Source organism: Chiloscyllium plagiosum, unplaced genomic scaffold, assembly GCF_037043375.1.
Source record: "Chiloscyllium plagiosum isolate Xiang-an unplaced genomic scaffold, Cpla_swu_hap1 HiC_scaffold_43, whole genome shotgun sequence".
Lineage (NCBI taxonomy): Eukaryota > Metazoa > Chordata > Chondrichthyes > Orectolobiformes > Hemiscylliidae > Chiloscyllium > Chiloscyllium plagiosum.
This window is the reverse complement of record NW_028270181.1, coordinates 43,925,361-43,933,642: the sequence shown is the minus strand read 5'-3', so window position 1 is coordinate 43,933,642 and position 8,282 is coordinate 43,925,361.

Sequence of the window (8,282 nt, the reverse complement as noted above, 5' to 3'; positions counted from 1 at the left end):
CTTGCATTTATCCGAATTAAACTCCATCTGCCATTTCTCAGCCCATTGGCCCATCTGGTCAAGATATGTTGTAATCTGAGGTAACCTTCTTCTCTGTCCACCATACCTCCAATTTTGGTGTCATCTGCAATCTTACTTACTGTACCTCTTTTGCTCACATTCAAATCAAATCAGAAAGTGCTGGGGGAAGTCAGCAGGTCTGGCAGAGAAACAGAGTGAACCATTCCAGTCCTGTGTGCATCTTCTTCAGAACCCATTGCCCGGGTGGTGCAGTGTCCTGGGCGATAGCTTTATAACAGCTTCACCCCCAGGTGATCTTTGAAACAAACAGCAGTCTACTTGAATACCTGGAGTTTTCTGCAGGTGACATTTTTAACCAACCTGTTCAGACGTGTCATGTCCCACTTGTGAAGTAGGTGGGCCTTGAGAATCCAGGCCTTGTTAGTTCGAGGGGAATTCCTCAGGATGGAGTCTCAGGTTCAACCATCTTCAGCTGCTTTGTCAATCACTTTCCCTTCAGCAGCAGGATTGTTGGTTGACAATTCGACAATATCTAGCATCATTTTCAACTGCTCCGATACTGATGGAGCTCATATCCATATGTTCAGGTTGTAAGTTTGCTCACTGAGCTCGTAGGCTTGTTCTCATTGAGAACAATCTTACAACCTGAACCTCACCGTAGCTAAAACACCACATATCCATATGTAGCAAGACCTGGCCAGCATCTAAAATCTGCACAAGTGGCAAGTAACAGTCTTATCATATCCGAGCCTGGCAAAGCCCATCATCATCAAGAGAATATCCGAGTATCCCTTGTTGATATTCCACAGCAATATCATTGTTGAATCCTCCATGAGCAGCATTCCGGGGGTGTAATATTGACCAGAAATGAACAGGACTAACCATACAACCAGTTGATACAAGATCAGGGCAGATGCAAAAAGTCTTGCAGCACTCAACTCACCTCCTGCCTGCCCACCTTCCAAGACGTAAGTCAGGTGTGATACGGAATCCTCTCTACTTGCCTGGTTGAATGCTGTTTCAACAACACAAGAAGCTCATCAACATGTGGGACAAAACAGCTCTCTTGATTGACAACAACCTTCCCCATTCCCTTTCTTCCCCATTGATGTACAGCAGCAGCAAAGGGGGTCATCTCTTGTGTAACATCCTTCTGGATAGGGGGCTGTGCTGTTCACCAGTTGGCGAGGTACATCCCACAACAGGTTTGCACCTCAGGACACACAATGTCTCAGAGATATTGGAACAACAACCTGATTTATTCAGGAACATTCCTTTTTGTTTTTGATTGTGCTTTTTGCATCTTTTGATATGATTAGATCATTTGTTTGGGAGGGGGTGTAGAATAGAGGAAGGATGTCTTTCTGAAATTGGATTTGTTTGTTTTGAGATTTTACTCTGTATGCACCATGATAATATTTGAATATCATTTCACAGAGAAATAGATTGAAAGAATTGAAGATGAGTGAGTCAAATCAAACATGATATATAGATCCAAAAGAGTCACTTAATTCATTTGGACATAAAGGGAACATGTTTATCTGTTATGTCTGTAAGCAAAGATTTCAAGTAAACATTTTGAGTTGTAAAGTGCCAGCACAGACACAGACGCGCACACAGACACACACACACACTCACAGACACACACACGCACACACAACAGTGTGAGTGTTCCACTGAACTGACTACAGAAATTATTTAACATTATCCAGTTAACATTCTTTAAAAATCTACAGACAGAGAAGCCATAAATATGTTGTGTTTATGGGAAAGGATTCAACAGATTATCCAACTTGGAGATATGTGAGGAGATCAGCACCATGGAAATGTCTGGATTGTGAGAAGGATTGCAAATCCCCAGGCCAGCTGGAGACTCATCGACACAGACATTCTGGGGAGAGACTGTTCCCCTGCTCTATGTGTGGGAAGGGATTTACTCTGTCATCCAGCTTCATGTAACACCAGTGGGTTCACACTGACAAGAGACCTTTCCCCTGACTGTGAAGGAAAAAAAAACTTTAAGATGTGTAAAGGTCTTAAATTCAATGGTCATAATTTCACACCTTAACGTCCTTCCACCTTTTGCATTCCCAACGCCCCTCCCCCAAGTCCCTCCTCCCTACATTTTATCTTATCCTGCTTGGCACACCCTCCTCATTCCTGAAGAAGGGCTTATGCCCGAAACATCGATTCTCCTGCTCCTTTGACGCTGTTTGACCTGCTGCGCTTTTCCAGCAATACATTTTTCAGCTCTGATCTCCAGCATCTGCAGTCCTCACTTTCTGCTACTGTGAATCCTCTTGCAAGGATGCCTTCCTTGAAGAAGCTCTCCTCCTCCCTCTACAAGGATCTCAGTGAGTCCCCCTTCTAACTGCCCCCCCCCCAGGTCATCTCCTCTGCCCTGAAGCTCTTCAGCCACGTCCTCAAACAGCAACACGATGCCTGGAGGAAGAGCGCTTCATCTTCCGCCTAGGAACCCTCCAACCACAAGGGATGAATGCAGATTTCTCCAGCTTCCTCATATTCCCTCCCCCTATCTTATCTCAGTCCCAACCCTCGGACTCAGCACCGCCTTCTTGACCTGCAATCTTCTTCCCGACCTCTCCACTCCCACCCCCTCTCTGGCCTATCACCATCACCTTAACCTCCTTCCACCTATTGCATTCCCAATGCCCCTCCCCAAGTCCCTCCTACCTACCTTTTATCTTAGCCTGCTTGGCACACCCTCCTCATTCCTGAAGAAGGGCTTATGCCCGAAACGTCGAATCTCCTGTTCCTTGGATGCTGCCTGACCTGCTGCACTTTTCCAGCAACACATTTTTCAGCCATAATTTAACATCAACCTGTTCCCATGGGAGAGAAGGTATTCAGCTGTTCCATGTTTGGGAAGGTATTCACTTGGGGATCCAGTGTAATATCACACAAACGTCTTCATCGTCGGGAGAGAAGCGTTGTCTGCTCTGTTTGGGAAGGAATAAACTTCCCAGTTCAGCCTAATGTCAGTTGAGTTGACACTGGAGAGAGACCAATCATCTGCTCTGTGTGTGAGAAGGGATTTATTAAATCAGCAAAGCTTCAAATACACGAGCGTGGCCATACTAGAGAGAGAGAGAGAGAGAGAGACTGTCCGCCTGCACTGAGTGTAGGAAGGGACTCACTTAGTCATCTGTACTCAGTGAGCACCAGCACATTCACACCTTTTACCTGCTCCTTGTGTGGGAAGGGGTTCACTCGGTTCTCCAACCTCAGCAGCTATGGCTTTGTTCATATCAATGAGAGAACATGTAAATGCTCTGACTGTGAGAAGAGCTTTATGAGTAGCAATGATTTGATGAAACATCAACAAACACATTGTGGGGAGAGGACGTCCACCTGCACTGTGTGTAGCAAGGGATTCAATTATTCATCCCCACATGTGACGCTCCAGTTCAGGGGAATCAGTTTAGCTGAGTTGGCTGTATTGTTGGTTTACAGAGCAGTGTGATGTGAACAGCGTGGTTTCAATTCCCATTACCAGTTTGAGGTTACCATGAAGGACTCTCGTTCTCAAATTCTCCCCTTGCCTGAGGTCTGGGCCTCTGGTCAAATCACCATGAGTCGCTTCTCTCAGTAATGAAGAGAGCAGCCCCTGTGGTCTGGGAAGACTATGGTGACACACACATTCCAGTGAGTTAACATGTGATTGTATTCTGTTGTTATTGCATCCAGAACTGGACTGTGTTTATTCTGTCAGCAATAGTTTACTTCATTGGATATGAATTATCTCTTTAATTGAACTGGTATTTAATTGTTCAGGTGTTAATCACATCAAAAACACAGTTTTTACCCACTGATTTCTCTCCTGTGAGATGAGACCGATTGATATCAATTTCCTGCCCTGTTCTTGGGTCTTTTATTCATTGCAAAGGTATTTATAAATGTATTTTCACACATTCAGGATTTCTGAATGTGCTTCATAGCAACTGAAGTCCTTGAGGTGTAGTCACTGTTGTGGGAGATAAAGCAGCTGTACATCTCTAAGGCTCGACTTAGGGCTCCGCTTCCCTGTACCAACTCTCCCATTTACCAATCCCGCATAAATCCGGGAACTGCATCAACTCTCCCATTGAGTGTTATCCTGCCCCAGTCCTCCCACTTAGAATTTAAAGGCACCTGCATAAATTCTCCAGTTATTGTTGCCCTGCATCAATTCCTTCCATTTAGTTGTTCCCTGACAAACATCTTCAACGTACCGATGCCTTGCCGATTTTTTTTTCATTTAGTGATGCAGTGACCTGAATCTCCAATTTACCAATACTTGCAACATTTCTTCTTTTTATTGATTCCCTGGCCCCTATTCCCCAATTTAGACATGCTCTGCTCCAATTTTCAAATATATTGGCACTCCCACCAATTTTCTAATGCAACTCCACTGTGCAACAGTGCATCATTTAAAGATGCCTTAGCCCGATTCTACCATTTAAGGGTGCGCTACTCTAATTCTCCCATTTACTGTTGCCATGCACCAATTCTGTAGTTTGGCTCCACTGTGCACCAGGTCTCTCATTTACTGATGGTCCACACCAATTCTCCAATTCCGTGCTGCTTAGTAACATTTCCTCCAATTACTGACGCCCTGAACAAGTTATACACTCAGTGTTGCCTTACACCAATCCTCATATTGACTGATGCCCTCGCCCAAATTCCACCAAAGCTCCCATTTACTCATATCCCTGTATTAAATCATCCATTTACTGATTCTTCCATTTAGGGGTGCCCTACCCTAATTCTCCCATTTACTGTTGCCAATCATCAATTTAGCTCCACTGTGCACCAGGTCTCTCATTTACTGATACCCCACACCAATTCTCCAATTCAGTGTTGCTTGGCACCATTTCCCCCAATTACTGATGTCCTGAACAAGTTCTCCACTCAGTGTTGCCTTACCCCAATCCTCACCATGACTGATGCCCTGTCCCAGTTTAGAGGTGCCCTACTCTAAATCTCCCAAAAGGTATGGCCCTGCCCCAATTTTCCAATTTAGTTGCAACACAACGCAACTCACCCATTTAGTGGGGAACTGCACTAATTCACACATTATCTGATGCTCTGTTGCAAATATTCACATTTTGATAAGCCCTTTCCCAATTTTGGCACTTAGTAGTTCCTTGCAATGATTCTCCAATTTAGTGGAGAGCTGCCAGAATTCTTAAACTTAGGCGTGGACAAGTTGGATCGAAGTGTCTGTTTCCGTGTTGTACATCTCTAAGGCTGTAATTAGTGTCCCGCTTCCCTGCACCAATTCTCCCATTTACCAATCCTGCACTAATTCAGGAATTTCACCAACTCACCCATTGAGGTTATCCTGCCCCAGTCCTCCCACTTAGAATTTAATGGCACCTGCATGAATTCTCCAATTATTGTTGCTCTGCATCAATTCCTTCCATTTAGTTGTTCCCTGAAACACATCTTCCACGTCTGGAACCCCTGATGATTTTTTTTTCATTTAGTGATGCAGTGCACTGAATCTCCAATTTCCCGATGCTTGTGACATTTTTTTTTCTTTTTATTGTTTCCCTGGCCCCTAATCCCCAATTTAGACATGCTCTTCTCCAATTTTCCAATATAGTGGCACTCCCACCAATTTTCTAATGTAACGGCACTGTGCAACAGATCTACCATTTATTGTTTCCACCAAATCTCCCATTTACTTATATCCCTGTACTAATTCTTCCATTTACTGATGCCTTAGCCTGATTCTACCATTTAAGGGTGCGCTACTGTAATTCTCCCATTTAACTGTTGCCATGCACCAATTCTCTAATTTCGCTCCACTGTGCACCAGGCACCATCATTTACTGATGTCCCGCACCAATTCTCCAACTCAGTGTTGCTTAGCACCATTTCCCCCAATTACTGATGTCCTGAACAAGTTCTCCATTCAGTTTGGGCTTACACCGATCGTTATATTGAATGATGCCCTCGCCCAATTTAAGGGTGCTCTACTGTCATTCCCACATCAAGTATTTTTACAAGGATGTTGCCAGAGTTGGAGGATTTGAGCTACAGGGAGAGGCTGAACGGGCTGGGGCTGTTTTCCTTGGAGCGTCGGAGGCTGAGGGGTGACCATCTAGAGGTTTACAAAATTATAAGGGGCATGGATAGGATAAATAGACAAAGTGTTTTCCCTGGGGTCCGGGAGTCCAAAACTAGAGGGCATAGATTTAGGGTGAGAGGGGAAAGATATAAAAGAGACCTAAGGGGCAACTTTATCATGCAGAGTGTGGTACGTGTATGGAATGAGCTGCCAGAGGATGTGGTGGAGGCCTGTACAATTGCAACATTTAAGAGTCATTTGGATGGGTATATGAATCAGAAGGGTTTGGAGGGATATAGGCCGGGTGCTGACAGGTGGGACTAGATTGGGTTGGGATATCTGGTCGGCATGGACAGGTTGGACTGAAGGATCTGTTTCAATGCTGTACATCTCTATGAGTCTATTGTCCTGTCCCAATTTTCCCATTTAGTGCTAACTGCACCAATTCTCCCATTTCCTGAAAAACTGAAACTCTCCCATTTGTTGCTAACTGCACCAATTTGCCATTATCGGGTGCCCCGTTCCAAATCCTCTTATTTTGATAAGCCCTTGCCCAATTCTTCCATTTAGCAGTTCCTTGGAATGATTCTCCAATTTCGTGGAGTGATGCCAGAATTCTAAGATTGAGTCATCGACAGCTTGGACTGAAGTGTCTGTTTCCATGTTGTACATCTCTATGATTTTATGACTCTACTTATGGTTCCGCTGTTCTCCCATTTACCAATCCTGCACAAATCCTGAAACTGCACCAACTCTCCCATTGAGTATTATCCTGCACAATTTAAAGGCACCTGCATTAATTCTCCAATTATTGATGCCCTGCATCAATTCCTTCCATTTAATTGTTCCCTGAAACACTTCATCCACGTTCTGGTGCCCTACTGAATTGTTTTCATTTAGTGATGCACTGAACAGAATCTCCAATTTACCGATGCTTGCAACATTTCTTTTTATTGATTCCATGCCCCTACTCGCCAATTTAGATATGTTCTTCTCCAATTTTCTAATATATTGACATTCACACCAGTTTTCCAATTAATGGCACTGTGCACCAAATCTCCCACTTACTCATATCCCTGTACTAATTCTTCCATTTACTGATGCTCTAGCAGATTGTACCATTTAAGGGTGCGCTCCTCTAATTCCCCCATTTGCCACGCACCCATTCTCGAATTTAGCTCCACTGTGAACCAGGTCTTCCATTCAGTATTTCCCTGCAACAATTCTCCCATTTAGTAGTCCGCTGACAGAATTTGTTAATTTGCGATCCCTGCATCATATCTCCAAATTACCGATCCTGCACATATCTTCCCTTTCGTGGTGAACAGCACCAACTGCCCCATTTCGTGGTGCACTGTATTGAATCTCTACCACTAATCCTTTGCAACATTTGTTCTATTTATTGATTCACTGCCCGTGTTCTCCCATTTGCTCCAATTCTCGAAGTTATCAGCACCCTGCACCAGGTCTCTCATTTACTGATACCCCACACCAATTCTCCAATTCAGTGTTGCTTAGCACCATTTCTCCCAATTACTGATGTCCTGAACAAGTTCTCCACTCAGTGTTACATAGTGACTGATGCCCTCGCCCAATTTAGCGATGCCCTACTCTGTATCTCCCAAATGGTATTGTCCTGCCCCAATTCTCCCATTTAGTGCAACACAGCATAACTCATTAATTTAGTGCTGAACTGCACTAATTCGCCCATTATCTGATGCTCTGTTGCAAGTTCTCACATTTTGATAAGCCCTTTCGGAACTTTGCCATTTAATAGTTTCTTGCAATTTAGTGGAGAGCTGCCAGAATTCTTAAATTTAGGCGTGGTCAAGTAGGACTGAAGGGTCTGTTTCTGTGCTGTACATCTCTAGGGGTGTAATTAGTGCTCCACTTCCTTGCACCAATTCTCCCATTTACCAATCCTGCACTAATTCGGGAATTTCACCAACTCACCCATTGAGGTTATCCTGCCCCAGTCCTCCCACTTAGAATTTAATGGCATCTGCATGAATTGTCCAATTAATGTTGCTCTGCATCAATTCCTTTCATTAATTATTCCCAGATAAACATCTTCAATGTACGGAAGCCCTGCTGATTTTATTTTTTCATTTAGCGATGCACTGAACTGAATTTCCAATTTCCCAATGCTTGCAACATTTCTATTTTTTGTTGATTCCCTGGCCCC